This window comes from Rana temporaria, chromosome 5 (assembly GCF_905171775.1).
Source record: "Rana temporaria chromosome 5, aRanTem1.1, whole genome shotgun sequence".
Taxonomy (NCBI): Eukaryota; Metazoa; Chordata; class Amphibia; order Anura; family Ranidae; genus Rana; species Rana temporaria.
Genome location: NC_053493.1, coordinates 11,833,880 through 11,851,642, shown reverse-complemented (window position 1 = coordinate 11,851,642; position 17,763 = coordinate 11,833,880).

The following is a 17,763-nucleotide window of genomic DNA, read 5'->3' as shown; positions in this document are numbered from 1 at the left end:
GGCTTAGTCTCTCAGCAGGTCTGGTCCTCCACAAGGTTCAGTCTCTCTGCAGGTCTGGTCCTCCACAAGGCTCAGTCTCTCTGCAGGTCTGGTCTTCCTCAAGGCTCAGTCTCTCTGCAGGTCTGGTCCTCCACAAGGCTCAGTCTCTCTGCAGGTCTGGTCTTCCTCAAGGCTTAGTCTCTCTGCAGGTCTGGTCCTCCACAAGGTTCAGTCTCTTTGCAGGTCTGGTCCTCCACAAGGCTCAGTTCCTCTGCAGGTCTGGTCCTTCACAAGGCTCAGTCTGTCTGCAGGTCTGGTCCTCCACAAGGGTCAGTCTCTCTGCAGGTCTGGTCCTCCACAAGGTTGAGTCTCTATGCAGGTCTGGTCTTTCTCAAGGCTCAGTCTCTCTGCACGTCTGGTCCTCCACAAGGCTCAGTCTCTCTGCAGGTCTGGTCCTCCACAAGTAGACATAGTGCATTCGTTTTCGTTCGAATGCATTTTCGTCCAAATTTCGGGTATTTTCGTTATCGTTTTAACAAACGGAAGCACAGAAAACGAAAAACGAAAGATCCGACATAAACAAATGCTTTATTTTCGTTTTCGTTACGGTCAATTGTGCCTAACCTTAACTCTATTAGTCCAATATTATTCTACATAAAGAGAAAAGATTTGACATAGAGAGAAAAGATTTGACATAGAGAGAAAAGATTCGACCTAGAGAGACATGAAGATTCGACATAGAGAGACATGAAGATTCGACATAGAGAGACATGAAGAGTCAACATTTTTTTTTTTTTTAAAGATTCTGTCGAATCTTCTTCTTTTTTTTTTTTCTTAGAACATTCGACAGACACCATAAGCCTTTAATGAAAAATTCGACCTTAATTTGGATTTTCGGACGAAAGCATTTTTTTAACGAAAAACAAAATAAATAAAAACGAATTTCGGGAGTAACTAAATACATTTATTTTTCGGACGAAAAGGAAATTACGAAACAAAATATTTCAGTGTGCACATGTCTATCCACAAGGTTCAGTCTCTCTGCAGGTCTAGTCCTCCACAAGGCTCAGTCCCTCTGCGGGTCGGGTCCTCCACAAGGTTCAGTCTCTCTGCAGGTCTGTTCTTCCACAAGACTCAGTGTCATGAATCTGCAGTAATGTTTCATGCCCTGTCTGTCTGCTTACCTCTGGTCTGTGTATCAGCTTAGGGACCGCGCTCTCACACCTGCATGTTTAAGTAATCTTATCTCAGCATGGCTCAACAAAAAGACTCTGACAGGAAACACTATTTAACACTGTGCACTTCAAGCCAGCCTTGCCCGGGCAATAGTGTGTTTCGGCTCCCCTGCGTTTTTCTTGCTGTGTGCTCTACGTTTGATTCTGTGTACCAATTTTGTCTAGTTCTCTTGACTATCTCTGTCTGCTTTTCCCCCCAACCTTTGGTGTAATCTCCTGACTATTCCTGTCTGCTTGTTTCTCCCGACCCTTGGCTTGTCCTGACTATTCCTTGGCTTGTCCTTCTGACTCTAACCCTAACTCTAAATCTAACCCCAACTCTAACCCTAACTATAACCCAAACCCTAACTCTAACCCTAACTCTAACCCTAACTCTAACCCTAATCCTAACTCTAACTCTAACTCTAACCCTAACTCTAACCCTAACTCTAACGCTAACGCTAACCCTAACTCTAACGCTAACCCTAACTCTAACGCTAACCCTAACCCTAACTCTAACGCTAACCCTAACTCTTACTCTTACTCTTACTCTAACCCTAACCCTAACTCTAACCCTAATCCTAGCACTAACCCTAACTCTAACCCTGACCCTAACTCTAATGCTAACAATAACGCTAACCCTGACTCTAACGCTAACCCTAATTCTAACTCTAACGCTAACCCTATCTATAACTCTAACCCTATCTCTTACTCTTATTCTAACCCTAACTCTAACTCTAACCCTAACTCTTACTCTAACCCTAACTCTAACCCTAACTCTAACCCTAATGCTAACCCTAACTCTAATGCTAACCCTAACTCTAACCCTAACTCTAACCCTAGCTTTTACTCTTACTCTAACCCTACCTCTAACCCTAATTCTTACTCTTACTCTAACCCTAACTCTAACCCTAACTTTTACTCTAACTCTTACTCTAACCCTAACTCTAACCCTATTCCTAACTCTAACCCTAACGCTAAATCCAACATAACCCCAAATCTAACCCTAAATCTAACCCTAAATCTAACCCTAACTCTAACCCTAACGCTAACTTAAATCCTACCCCCAGTGCTAAATTTAACCCCAACCCTAACTTTAACTCTAACCCTAGCTCTTACTCTTACTCTAACCCTAACTCTAACTCTAACTCTAACCCTAACTCTTACTCTTACTCTAACCCTAACTCTTACTCTAACCCTAACCCTATTCCTAACTCTAACCCTAACTCTAAATCTAACCCTAACCCTAAATCCACCCCTAACCCCAAATCTAACCCTAACTCTAACCCTAACCCTAACTCTAACCCTAACTCTAACCCTAACTCCAACTTAAATCCTACCCCAATGCTAAATTTAACCCCAACCCTAACTTTAACTCTAACCCTAACTCAAATGTAAATCCTACACCCAACGCTAAATTTAACCCCAACCCTAACTTTAACTCTAACCCTATCTCAAACCCTTGCTCTTAAACCCCAACTTGCAACTTTGGACACATAAAGGTTACTGCACTACGTTAATACTACTTTGGGTTACAGAGAGTGTAAAGTCGCACTCCATCGATAGAACTGTCATACTTTCCTATTAGCCAAAAAAAAAACGTTGCAACATGCAAAACACAACAAAAACATGTCAAAACGCATGATCAAAAGCGTAAAACGCACTGCAAAACACGCTGGAAAAAGAAACCTCCATGAATGTGAACCTAGCCTTAAAAATGGTTAGAGTTGGTCTTTAAAAAAGAAGCAAAATGACAAATTGTTTTTTATAGACCATTAATGCACTATAAGTGGCAGCATGCCATAGGGTCCCCACAACTGGTGCCTCACATAGTTAAACTGTAATGGTGCACTTACCTCAACGGCATGACTGAGGACAGCTTCCTCCCTAGTGAAGACACCTGCTCACACTTGGCATATAAGTGAACATAGTCTTCAATGATGGCTCGAGGTTTGCTTGGTTTGCAAGGTTTTAATAAATCCCTCTGGAAAAAATTATTTATAGATTTTGTTTGTCAAGCAGTTTGCATCATAAGAGCCAGAAAGGAATGGAGACAGCTGCTTCCCATTGAAGACACCTGCTTTTCATTGACAGCAATGTACTAAACCAAAACCAGCAAGGCCAAAACTGCTGGAGATGAACAAAGCAATCTGTATGGATCAAGATCTGACCGGGAGCAGGGAATGCCCTACACCCCACTAAGACTCCAGCGGTGGCCCCCTGCTATATGGATAGCATTCAACATTGTATATGCAACCAAATTGCAACACAAGCTACTACACAAGTGTAAGCCCAAAATATACTACTTATCATATCTCCAAAGGATAAATCCAAATATATTGGTGCAATATACAAAAATATATACAGCATGTAGCATGATGATATCCTGACTCATGCCTAAACCTGTTGGGTGAGAGTTTATTACTTGATTCATACAGACAGCTCTCTGGTGCCTCCCCCTGGTTCTAGAAAGTTGGAGAAGATTCTGGAAACTAGAGAGCAGAAGCTAGGAGGGCTGTTCTGCATATTTATGGATGCTTAGCCAATCCTCAGGAGATGGGCCTGGCAGGGGACTAAGTGAGCCTTTAAATAGGAATGATTCATGATGGAAGGGGAGTTGGGTGGAAGATGGAGATGCAGTGCTGAGGAGACTGACAGTGGCCTTTGAAGTAAACCCCCTTGTCTGGAGCAGGTGCTCTGCCTCGGACCGGAGCTCAGGTGCTGGCCTGGGATGGATGGAGAGTGGGGAAGAGGCCAGAAAATATTTCATGGGCTGCTTAGTTTAAAATGCCTGGGCCTATTGTTTGTCCCATTCTGGGCCTGTTTTTTCTTACTGCACACCCAAATCAGACAGGCTAGATCTGGCCCTATTACCTGTTACAGTGTGCATGCAGATAATGACTACCTAGGAACACCCACTGTATCAGAGCTTGAGAAGAGGACTGCGGCAGTTGAACAGAACAAAGAAGTGGCCGCACACTGAAACGCCAAAATCGCTTGATCAAGCTTTATTGTCACAAATGTCAGACGAACACAGGAACAGCCGTTACAGCAGCTGATACATTTCACAAGCGATGGCTTGCTTGTTCACAACCAACCAACAACTGCAGCAATTACCCGTATATACTCGAGTATAAGCCAACCTGAATATAAGCCGAGGCACCTAATTTTACCACAAAAAATGGGTAAACGTATTTACTCGAGTATAAGCCTAGGGTGTCCATCTGCATGCCTCATTGTGCCTCACTGTGTCCATGTGCATGCCTCACTGTGTCCATGCCTCACTGTGTCCATGCCTCACTGTGTCCATGCCTCACTGTGCCCATGCCTTACTGTGCCCATGCCTCACTGTGCCCACGCCTCACTGTGTCCATGACTAGACTCACGTTTAACATGTTAGTCTATGGAAGAGGTTCCCGGCTTTGAAAAATCGGTGCTCCCCCAGCCGTAGGTCCCCCCAGACAACAAACTTTGCACACTTGTAGAGGAGAAATGGGGCTACATCTGTGCCAAGTTCTACGACCGGCCGGTACCGGGTCCCCAAAGTCACCAGAGAAATTACCATTTAACATGGGAGTCTATGAAAGCGGTGCCCGGCGTTGAAAAATCTGTACTGCCCGGCCCTAGGTCCCCTGGACAACAAACTTTGCACACTTGTAGAGAAAGAGTGGGGCTACATGTGTGCCAAGTTTGGTACCGGGTCCCCAAAGTCCAGGAGATCAGGCGCAAAAAGGTGACTCGCGTATAAGCCGAGGGGGGTATTTTCAGCACAAAAAAAATGTGCTGAAAAACTCGGCTTATACTCGAGTATATACGGTACAAATAAAAAAAAAAATTACGTGCTAAAAAGGGCAAAAAGTAGGAACCAGTGAAAGCAAAATCTAAACAGATTCAAATCCAGGTTTAATATTTTTGCATAAGGTTGATTGTGACTGATTCTCCTTCGGGGCCATAATTGGTGGCAGTAGTATAATCCCCCCTCCCCCGGAATCTGCTTTCTCTTTGATTCAGTTATCGGTAGCTAATTTCATTTACATGTGTTATTAGACAACCAGCCCGACGCCTTTCCTAACTACTCTTACCAGCACGTCCCGGGCAGCGAGGATGTTATTGCACCCGGATCCTGTAAATCAGAGTGGGATTAAATGAGCATCCCGACATTAATTAAATGGAATTGGTTCTGGCTGCAGCCTCTAATCTGTACTCATCCTTTTATTTTTCCAGGGTTTAGTCAGCTGTCCTCCTGGCAGCTCAGTATTTCATGTCTCCATCCTCTCCTATTATCTGTCAGACTCAATGAGACTTTGTAAACTCAAACTGGAAGATTAAAGTTTGTAATTATTCAACAAGTCCTCTGCGTCTCCATCGAATGGTAAGACTAAGTAGAAGTCAACTCCAGCTAAAACAATATTCTGGTTTTGGTTGGGAACCAGTGGTCTCAATCAGTATTAATGTATCACAGACAGTCCAGAGATGAGATTTCCCAGCAGTAATGGCACCACTAAGGTTTAATCTTCTTAGACCCAGTTTTACAACAGGTGTTATATTCTTGAACCCCATTATACCAAAGGTGTTTTCTTCTTGGACCCCATTATACCAAAGGTGTTTTCTTCCTGTATCCCGTTATACCAAAGGTGTTTTCTTCTTGGACCCAATTATATCAAAGTTGATATCTTCTTGTGATCCAGTTATACTAAAGATGTTATCTTCTTGTGACCCAGGTATACCAAAAGTGTGAGGCCCCGTACACACGTCCGAGAAACTCGACGGGCAAAACACATCGTTTTGCTCGTCGTGTTCCTTGTGAAGCTGCCGAGGATCTTGGCGAGCCAAGTTTCCCCATTGACTAACGAGGAAATAGAGAACATGTTCTCTATTTGGCTCGACGAGTTCCTCGTCGGTTTCCTCGGCCAAAAGTGTATACACGACCAGTTTCCTCGGCAGAATACGGCTCCCATCGAGTTTCTGGCTGAATTCTGCCGAGAAACTCGGTCGTGTGTACGGGGCCTCATCTTCTTAGACCTCTTTATATGAAAAGTGTTATCCTCTTGGACCCAGTTAAACCAAAGTGGTTGTCTTCTTGTGACCCGGGTATACCAAAAGTGTGATCTTCTTATACCTTTTTATAAGAAAAGCATTATCCTGTTAGACACAGTTAAACCAAAGGTGTTGTCTTCTTGTGACCCAGGTATACCAAAGGTGTGATCTTCTTCTGGGTTTGACACCATAATTCAGGTTAACCAGCAGTAATGGTACCACTCCCTACCACAAGGCATAATCTTTTTGGATCCAATTATACTAAAGATGTTATATTCTTGGTCTCAGTTGTACCCAAGATGTTAATTTCTTGGTCATAGTTATACCAAAGGTGTTATCATCTTGGATCCAGATATACCAAAGGTTTTATCTTCCTGGACCCTGTTATACCAAAGGTGTTTTCTTCTTGGACCCAATTATACCAAAGGTGTTATCTTTTTGTGACCCAGGTATACCAAAAGTGTGATCTTCTTAGACCTCTTTATAAGAAAAGTTTTATCCTCTTAGACTCAGTTAAACCAAAGTGTTGTCTTCTTGTGACCTGGGTATACCAAAAGTGTGATCTTCTTCTGGGTTTGACACCATAATTCAGTTTACCAGCAGTAATGGCACCACTCCCTACCACAAGGCATAATCCTTTATGGATCCAATTATACAAAATGTGTTATATTTTTGGTCCCAGTTATACCAAAGTTTTATCTTCTTGGACCCATTAATACCAAAGGCATTATCTTCTTGGACCCAGTTATACTAAAGATGTTGTCTTCTTGTGACTCAGGTATACTAAAAGTGTAATCTTCTTGAACCTCTTTATACGAAAAGTGTTGTCCTCTTGGACCCAGTTATACCAAAGGTGTTATCTTCCTGGACCCAGTTATACCAAAGGTGTTATCTTCCTGGACCCAATTATACCAAAGGTGTTATCTTCTTGTGACCCAGTTATACTAAATATGTTATCTTCTTGTGACCCAGGTATACTAAAAGTGTGATATTCTTCTGGGTTTGACACCATAATTCAGTTTACCAGCAGTAATGGCACCACTCCCTACCACAAGGCATAATCTTTATGGATCCAATTATACTAAAGGTGTTATATTTTTGGTCCCAGTTATACCAAAGGTTTATCTTCTTGGACCCAGTTATACCAAAGGTATTATCTTCTTGGACCCATTAATACCAAAGGTATTATCTTCTTGGACCCATTAATACCAAATGTATTATCTTCTTGGACCCAGTTATACCAAAGGTATTATCTTCTTGGACCCAGTTATACTAAAGATGTTGTCTTCTTGCGACTCAGGTATACTAAAAGTGTAATCTTCTTAGACCTCTTTTTCCGAAAAGTGTTGTCCTCTTAGACCCAGTTATACCAAAGGTGTTATCTTCCTGCACCCAATTATACCAAAGGTGTTTTCTTCTTGTACCCAATTATACCAAAGGTGTTATCTTCTTGTGACCCAGTTATGCTAAAGATGTTATCTTCTTGTGACCCAGGTATAACAAAGTGTGATCTTCCTAGACCTCTTTATACAAAAAGTATTATCCTCTTGGACCCAGTAAAACCAAAGGTGTTGTCTTCTTGTGACCCAGGTATACCAAAAATGCGATCTTCTTCTGGGTTTGACACCATAATTCAGTTTACCAGCAGTAATGGCACCACTCCCTACCACAAGGCATAATCTTTTTGGATCCAATTATACTAAAGGTGTTATATTCTTGGTCCCAGTTATATATACCAAAGGTATTATATTCTTGGATCCAGTTATACTAAAGGTATTATCTTCTTGGATCCAGTTATACTAAAGGGTTTTATCTTCTTGGACCCAGTTGTACCAAAGATGCTTTTGACAGAACGCACTGTCACTGTGTGTTTTGGAAGGGACTGTGGGGCTGGCCTCCTGCCCACAGAGTATGGCCCAGAAGAGACTGAGAGACTTGGGGACACAATTGCATTGAGATAATGTAATTTAATGTAATGCTACATCCCTTCTTCCCCACATCCCCCCTCTTGTTGCTGTGTTTTAATTGTGTTGGGTCATAAATCACGTAGACAAAGGTCTGGAGACATCTCCCACAGGGGAGGTGTGAGGAGGGGCTGCCTGCTAATCATAATCCCTTTATGTATTTCAACTGTAGTTTCTGTTTCAATGTACAAGTGTTGAGTTCCCATTGGTTCTTCCTTGTCCCCTACCCCCTCTATGACAAGGCTAAGGGGGGTGTCCTTAACTGTGTTTAAAAGTGTATGTTTGGTACTTAATAAACAGTTTATGCTCTGCATAATTTAACCCTTAACAGCTGTGTGGCTTGTCTCATGATTGAGGGGTTAAGGGCTGGTTATGGCGAGTCTGCAGGCTGCGGGTGCATTTGGAGGACAGGAGACACGTGTCTGGCGGAGGTTCCCATACGGGGTATCCGAGATGCGTCACAATGTTAATTTCTTGTACCCAGTTATAGGGAAGGTGTTATCTTCTTGTGTCCCAGTTATGCAAAGGCTTTATCTTCTTGGACTGAGTTGTAGCAAAGGTGTTACCTTGTGGGACTCACTTATCCCAAAGGTGAAATTGCCTTGGACCCACTTATACCAAAGGTGTTATCTTCTTGAACCCAGTTATACCAAAGGTGTTATCTTCTTGGACCCACTTATAACAAAGGTAAGATGCAGGGATGGAAATGGATGTGTGATGTTTACAGGTTTTAAACCAAAGGAGACCAAAAGGTTCTGGAAAGTGATCAGATATAGCAGTAACCTACAAATACTACATAGAGTTAGCTGTACCATAGGCAACCTACAAATACTGTAGGTAGCAGAACCCTAGACAGGCTGGGCAGCAATAGCAGAACCCTAGAAATGGGACAGGCTAAGCAGAGATAGAAGAACCCTAGACAGGCTGTGTAGGGTCAGAACAACTCTAGACATGCTACATAGAGATGGCAGAACCCTAGACAGGCTACACAGAGTTAGCAGAACCCTAGACAGGCTGTGTAGGGTCAGAACAACTCTAGGCAGGCTACACAGAGATAGCAGAACCATACACAGGCTACACAGAGTTAGCAGAACCCTAGACAGGCTGTGTAGGATCAGAACAACTCTAGGCAGGCTACACAGAGATAGCAGAACCATACACAGGCTACACAGAGATAGCAGAACCATACACAGGCTACACAGAGATAGCAGAACCATACACAGGCTACACAGAGTTAGCAGAACCCTAGACAGGCTGTGTAGGATCAGAACAACTCTAGGCAGGCTACACAGCAGAACCTTAGACAGGCTACACAGAGATAGCAGAACCATACACAGGCTACAGAGAGATAGCAGAACCATACACAGGCTACACAGAGATAGCAGAACCTTAGACAGGCTACACAGAGATAGCAGAACCATACACAGGCTACACAGAGATAGCAGAACCATACACAGGCTACACAGAGATAGCAGAACCCTAGACAGGTTAAGTTCAGCAACAAGAAGAGAGTCCACCCAACGAGAGGCCATATCAAGGTCAAACTTAGGGTCAATTATATCGGAAAAGCCTTCTAAGTGAGGCTTTGAATCAGAAGCCAATGGAGTACAAGTTGACAGAAGCAGTAAAGCAGGAGGCATAAATTCAGGGTCTCAAGAACTCCAGCCACAACAGACTGTTCTGGCAAGTTCCTGCAGTCTCCAATTAATGTAAAACAGATGCCAGTGCTCATTAGGGCTAATGAGGTCAGATCAAGGCCTGGTGGTAACAGCTGAGGCTAATCCTAAAAGTCCAGTTTTATATAAACTTGGGGCCAGATCCACGTAGATCGCCGCATCTTTGAGCGGGCGTAACGTATCATATTTACGTTACGCCTCCGCAACTTAGATGGGCATGTGCAGTATTCTCAAAGCACTTGCTCCGTAAGTTGCGGCGGCGTAGCGTAAATAGGCCGGCGTAAGCCTGCCTAATTCAAATGTGGAACAGGGGGTCGTGTTTTATGTAAATGTTATGTGACCCGACGTGATTGATGTTTTTTTGGAAAGTCCGTGGGGGTATCCCAGTGCGCATGCTCGAAATTAACCCGCAACAAGCCAATGTTTACGACGTGAACGTCATTCTACGCAAAGCCCTATTCGCTAACGACGTAAAATTTTCAAAATTCGACGCAGGAACGACGTCCATACCTAACATAGGATACGCCTCATATAGCAGGGGTAACTGTACGCCGAAAAAAGCCTTACGGAAACTACGTAAAAAAATGCGCCGGCCAGACGTACGTTTGTGGATTTGCGTATCTAGCTAATTCGCATACTCAACGCGGAAATCAACGGAAGCGCCACCTAGCGGCCAGCGTAAATATGCACCTTAGTTACAATGGCGTATTAAGACGTACGTCAGTCGGATCTAGCCCAGCTTCAGGCGTATCTTGTTTTGCGGATACAAAACAAAGATACGCCGAAGCAACCTAGAAGTTACGCGGTGTATCAATAGATACGCCGACGTAACTTCTTCGTGGATCTGGCCCTATAACTTTTGCGCAAACCAATCATTAAACGCTTATTGCAATTTTTTTACCAAAAATATGTAGAAGAATACGTATCGGTTTAAATTGAGGAAAACAATTATTTTTTTATATATTTTTTGGGGAAAATGTATTATAGCAAAAATTAAAAAATATTGCATTTTTTTCAAAATTGTCGCTCTTTTTTTTGTTTATAGCGCAAAAAATAAAAACCGCAGAGGTGATCAAATACCACCAAAAGAAAGCTCTATTTGTGGGAAAAAAAGGACGTCAAGTTTGTTTGGGAGCCACGTCGCACGACCGCGCAATTGTCAGTTAAAGCGACGCAGTGCCGAATCGCAAAAAAATGGCTCCGGTCATTGGGCAGCCAAAACCTCCCGGGGTTGAAGTGGTTAAATGTAACTTACCGTTAAGACACCCGTACGTAATTAACATGTTTTCATATTTCTGTGCGTTTTAAATTTCTGCTTTTCCTCTTGCCCGCTGCATAGGCTTAGATAATAACATGCGTCTTGCTGAAAGCTTTCTGTAATGCCGCAGTTAATTGCCGTGATGGATCGCTAGTTTTACAGAGCGGTAGTAAATCCCGGGGAGGAATTTCCACAATCAGACAAAACACAAACATACTACACATTCTGGAGCTGTAGTCTAAGCATCGCTCCAGTTTTCTGCTGGAAATGTCACCAGCTTGCGTTATGTACAGAGGACTCGCTCCGCCCATAATGATCGGCGGTGAAAGCGGCGCACCCGGCGGTGGAGGCCACAGCTAAACGCGAGCAAGACGCTGGATGAGGAAATTCTCCCCCATTTGGAGACAGATTTTAAGGCTTATGTATCAAGTGATAGCAATTCTTAGCCGGATTCATAAAGACATACGCCGGCGTAAAGATAAACCACCAAAAAGATGGCGCAGCCCATGCAAGGTATGGACGACCGAACAGCCGTCGTATTTTACTTCGTTTTGCGTAAGCGTACGTGAATGGGGCTGGGCGTAGGTGACGTTCACGACGAAAGCAATGAGTATTTGCGACGTGATTCTGAGCATGCGCACGCATGCGCCGTACCAACCGGCCCTCATTTACATGGGGTCACGGGTACTTTACATGGAGCACCCCCACTACCTGCCTATTTTGAATTAGGCGGGGTTACGCCGGCACATTTGCGCTACGCCGACGTAACTTAGGGAGCAAGTGCTTTGTGAATACAGGCCCGGATTCAGAAAGGAGATACGACGGCGTATCTCCGGATACGCCGCCGTATCTCTGAGTGCGGGCCGTCGTATCTATGCGACTGATTCATAGAATCAGTTACGCATAGATTTGGCTTCCGTATATTTACGCAATGAATATGCTAATTAAGTAGATACGCCGATTCAGAAACGTACGTCCAGCCGGCGCATTTTTTTACGTCGTTTACGTTAGGCTTTTCCGGCGTAAAGTTACCCCTGCTATATGAGGCGTAGCCAATGTTAAGTATGGACGTCGTTCCCGCGTCGAGTTTTGAAAATTTTACGTCGTTTGCGTAAGTCGTTTGCGTAAGTCGTTCGCGAATAGGGCTGTACGTAAGTTACGTTCACGTCTAAAGCGTTGACGATTTGCGGCGTAATTTCGAGCATGCGCACTGGGATTTTTTCACGAACGGCGCATGCGCCGTTCATAAAAAACGTCAAAAACGCGGGGGTCACATGTAATTTAAATAAAACACGCCCACATCATCCACATTTGAATTAGGCGGGCTTACGCCGACACATATACGTTACGCCGCCGTAACTAAGGGCGCAAGTTCTTTCTGAATACGGAACTTGCGCCCTAATTTACGGCGGTGTACCGTATCTGAGATACGTTACGCCACCCGGGAAAGATACACCATTGTATCTGAATCCGGCCCACAGTACTTGCCTCACTATGTTACGTCGGCGTAGTGCAAATGGGATGCGCTACGCCGGCATAAAGATACGCCGCGATACGTGAATCTGGCTATCTCTCTTCAAATTCACCTCCCTTCCCCTCTGAACAAACATTTTACTTTCTAGGCTTTATTGCATTTACCTTACAGTGCCTTGAAAAAGTATTCATACCCCCTTGAAATTTTCCACATTTGTTACAACCAAAAACGTAAATGTATTTTATTGGGGTTTTATGTGATAGACCAACACAAAGTGGCACCTAATTGTGAAGTGGAAGGAAAATGATGAATGGTTTTCAACAATTTTTACAAATAAATATGTGAAAGTGTGGGGGGGGGTATTTATATTCAGCCCCCTTTACTCTGATACCCCTAACTAAAATCTAGTGGAACCAATTGTCCTCAGAAGTCACCTAATTAGTAAATAGAGTCCACCTGTGTGTAATTCATTCTTAGTATAAATACAGCTGTTCTGTGAAGCCCTCAGAGCAGGGGCATCAGGAGAGGCACGGGCTTGGGTGGCTGGAGCCCCGAATTGGTCCCCAAAAAGTCTCAGGCTCCAGTCCTTGGGTCTCCTACCCTCCAGGCTCCAGTCCTCCGCTCTTCTACCCTCCTCGGCTCTACTACCCTCCTCGGCTCCTCCTCTGAGGCCGGAATGACTGACTGCAGTGCCTGCTGTGACACCGTTGAGGTAGGACAGAGACAGTGTAATGTGTATGTATATAGGTCAGTGTAGGTAGGTCAGTGTAGGTAGGTCAGCGTATAAAGGTCAGGTCACTACCGTCAGTGTAGGTAGGTCAGTGTAGGTAGGTCAGGTCACTACCGTCAGTGGGGTAGATTCAGGTAGCAATTACGCCTGCGTATCCATAGATACGCAGCGTAATTGCTAAGTAGCGCCGGCGTATCGACTTTCTGTATTCAGAAAGCTCGATACGCCGACTGCAGCCTAAGATATGACTGGCATAAGGCTCTTATGCCGTCGTATCGTAGGCTGCATTCTTACGCTGGCCGCTAGGTGGCGTTCCCGTAGTGGTCAGCGTAAAGTATGCAAATTGCATACTCACGCCGATTCACAACCGTACGCGCGCCCGGCGTTCGAATTTTACGTCGTTTGCGTTCGTCGGTTTCTGCGTAAGGCTGCTCCTGCAATTAGCAGGCGCAGCCAATGCTAAGTATACCCGTCGTTCCCGCGTTGCGATTTTTGAAAATTACGTTGTTTGCGTAAGTGAATCGTGAATGGCGCTGGACGCCATTTACGTTCACGTTGAAGCAAATGACATCCTTGCGACGTCATTTACCGCAATGCACGTCGGGAAAGTTTTCCGACGGAGCATGCGCACTACGTTCGGCGCGGGAACGCGCCTAGTTTAAATGATCCACGCCCCCTACGGGATCATTTAAATTACGCGCGCTTATGCCGGCCTTTTTTACGAAACTCCTCCGCAAATTACGGAGCAAATGCTTCGTGAATGTAGCGCAAGCAATTTACGGAGGCGTAGCGTAAAAACGAAACGCTGTGCCGCCGCAACAGTGCGCGCCCCTACCTGAATCCACCCCAGTGTAGATAGGTCAGTGTAGGTAGGTCAGTGTATTTCAGGAAGGTCAGTGTATATAGGTCAGGTCACTACGGTCAGTGTAGGTAGGTCAGTGTAGGTCAGTGTATATAGGTCAGGTCACTACCGTCAGTGTAGGTTAATTCAGTGTTTATAGGTCAATACCATCAGTGTAGGTAGGTCAGTGTATGTAGGTCAGGAAGGTCAGTGTATATAGGTCATTACTGTCAGTGTAGGTAGGTCACTACCGTCAATGTAGGTAGGTCAGTGTAGGTAGGATAGGTAGGTCAGTGTATGTAGGTCACAACCGTCAATGTATGTAGGTCACGGGCCAGCCCAAAAAGGCCTGCACGCGCCACATACAAACACCCCCGCTTTCTGGCCTTGGAATTCGGGCTGAAGCCCCTGGTCTTTTTGCCACCTAGCAACGCCCCTGCCTCAGTGGTTTGTTAGAGAACCTTAGAGAACAAACAGCATCATGAAGGCCAAGGAACACACCAGACAGGTCAGGGATAAAGTTGTGGAGAAGTATAAAGCAGGGTTAGGTTATAAAAAAATCTCCCAAGCTTTGTAGATCTCACGGAGCTTCTGTTCAATCCATCATCCGAAAATGGAAAGAGTATGACACAACTGCAAACCTACCAAGACACGGCCGTCCACCTAAATTGGCCGGGCCGGGCAAGGAGAGCATTCATCAGAGAAGCAGCCAAGAGGCCCAATGGTAACTCTGGAGGAGCTGCAGAGATCCACAGCTCAGGGGGGAGAATCTGTCCACAGGACAACTATTAGTGGTCTCTCCACAAATCTGCCCTTTATGGAAGAGTGACAAGAAGAAAGACATTGGAGAAAGAAAGACATAAGAAGTCCTGTTTGCAGTTTGTGAGAAGCCATGTGGGGGAGGGGACACAGAAAACATGTGGAAGAAGGTGCTCTGGTCACATGACACCAAAATGGAACTTTTTGGCCTAAAAGCAAAACACTATGGGCCAGATTCCCGTAGAGCTGCGTATCTTTTGGCCGGCGTAGCGCATCCCATTTGCGCTACGCCGACGTAACATAGTGAGGCAAGGCCAGTATTCACAAAGCACTTGCTCCATAAGTTACGTCGGCGTAGCGAAAATGGGCCGGCGTAAGCCCGCCTAATTAAAAGTAGGCAGGTAGTGGGCGTGCTACATTTAAATTAAGGGCAGTTGGTACGGCGCATGCTCAGAATCACGTTGCAAATACTCCCTAAGATACGTCGGCTCAATGCTTTCGACGTGAACCTAACCTACGCCCAGCCCCATTCACGTACGACTTACGTAAACTACGTAAAATCCGACTGCAGTTCCCATGTCCATACCTTGCATGGGCTGTGCCACCTATAGAGGTGTTTTATCTTTACGCCGGCGTATGTCTTACGTAAACTGCGTAGCTTACTGCGACAGGCGTACGTACGTTTGTGAATCGGCGTATCTTGCTCATTTACATATTCGACGCGTAAATCAACGTAAGTGCCCCTAGCGGCCAGCGTAAATATGCGCCCAAGATATGACGGCGTAGGAGACTTACGTCGGTCGTATCTTGGCAACATTCAGGCGTATCTCATTTTAAGAATGAGCGCAAAGATACGACGGCGCACATTCGGACTTACGACGGCGTATCTACTGATACATCGGCGTAAGTCTCTGTGAATCTGGGCCTATGTGTGGGGAAAACTAACACTGCACATCACCCTGAACACACCATCCCCACCGTGAAACATGGTGGTGGCAGCATCATGTGGTGGGGATGCTTTTCTTCAGCAGGGACAGGTAAACTGGTCAGAGTTGATGGGAAGATGGATGGAGCCAAATACAGGGCAGTCTTATGCCTCATACACACGATTGGTTTTCCCGACGGTCAAAAGTCCGACGGGAAAACCGAGAACCTGCTCGGTTGCTTTTCCCTGTGTACACACCCAACCCCCCCCCCCCCCCCATGTTGAGGGCATGCGGCCTGGTACGGTTTAGGAGCTCCCTCGTCCCCACTCCTTTCCTGACCTGCCGGGCGGCGTGCTTGGATACGGGTCTGGTATGGATTGTGGGGGAACCCCCATGCCGTTGTTTCAGCGTAGGGGGTTCTCCTTACAATCCATACCAGACCTAAGGGCCTGGTATGACCCTGGGGGGGAACCCATGCGGGCTCCCGCGACGGGGCTTGTAGGTGGTCAATCTCGCCGAGAAAGGGAGCGAGATTGACACAATATCGTGGTCACCTACTGTATCTATGCTTCTTCTTTTCTTTCCCCTCTATGCGGTCCTCTTTTCTCTGCCTAATCCCAGTGCCGGGACAAAGCCATCCAACACTCGGGCACCCACGTCCCTGCAATAAACCATTGCGCCAAGTGCAACCACCCCTCCTGCTCACCCCTTGTCCCAGCCCTGCCTCCTCCCCATTCTCTCTCTCTTCTCCTCTTAATGCAATCCTCTTTTCTCTCCCTTCCTTCCCATCCTCTCTCTCTTCTTTCCATCCTTTTCCCTCTGTCTTTCTTTTTCTCTTCTTCTTCCATTGTCCCATTCTTCTTCTTCTTCCCTCAGTCTAGCTCTACCTTCCCTCTTACCCCCCTGTATCTCGATCTCTCTGTTTCCTTCTCTCTCTCTGTTTCTCCATTGCTCTGTCTCTCCTTCTTGCTCTACCCTACACTCCTCCTATCATGACACCAGTCTGGGGTTACGTTTACCCCTCTACACTGAAACATCTGACTTCAATAAAAGCTCCTTGATTGATCAGTTTCCTTATATCGGATACAGATGCCCTCTCACTTTTCTAATACTCACTTTCCAGGAGCTTAGCTAGCGCACAGTCTGGATCTTATTGACTGGGCACCATGCCAGCGAACGCAACATTTATCCTGACAAGGATATGCGGGTCTGTTTATATCAGTCTCCCAGCTACATGAGCAGCACACAGCTGAGTAGTTAAAACAGATTAGTTTTTTTTTTGGGCTAGCTTGAAAGTGTGCTGGGGACCCCCTTTGTAGTGTTGCCCTGCCCATGTGCATTTTTTCATTTTTTTTGCTAGTTTTAATAAGAGCAGAGCAGCTGTGTTATGGTGCCCCTTGGCAAGTGATATAGGCTTACCCGTGATGCAGGGTCCATGTGACAGTTGGACCCCAGAGCACCCCGCAAAGGATGAAGGGCCTCCGCTCCTCCCAGGACCTCCTGCTCTCTAGCTCCCTTGTTACCTCCTCCTATGCTCGCCTTCAGGCTTTCTCCAGAGCCTCTCCCATGCTCTGAAACTCCCTGCCCTTGTCAGGTCACCTGTGGCCAGGTGACAAGTGCACATCGTTGGGGTCAGGGATGCACCACAGGGTAGTGAACCCAATGGCCGACTGCTGTGATTAGAGAGGAAGCGTGAACCCAAGATCGCCCAGGGCACGGAGACTAAGACCCAGCTTTGTGTTCACCAGAGCCTCTAGTGGTGAGGATGGCCTTCGCCGCAGCTGGATCCAGGTCGCGACCCCTGGGATCCCCTAGGTCACGCTCCGCAGGTAGAGAGGGGAAGCAGCAAGCAGGAAAAGCGATAGTAATGGGTAAGCCGAGGTCATGGCAACAGGCAGACAAGGG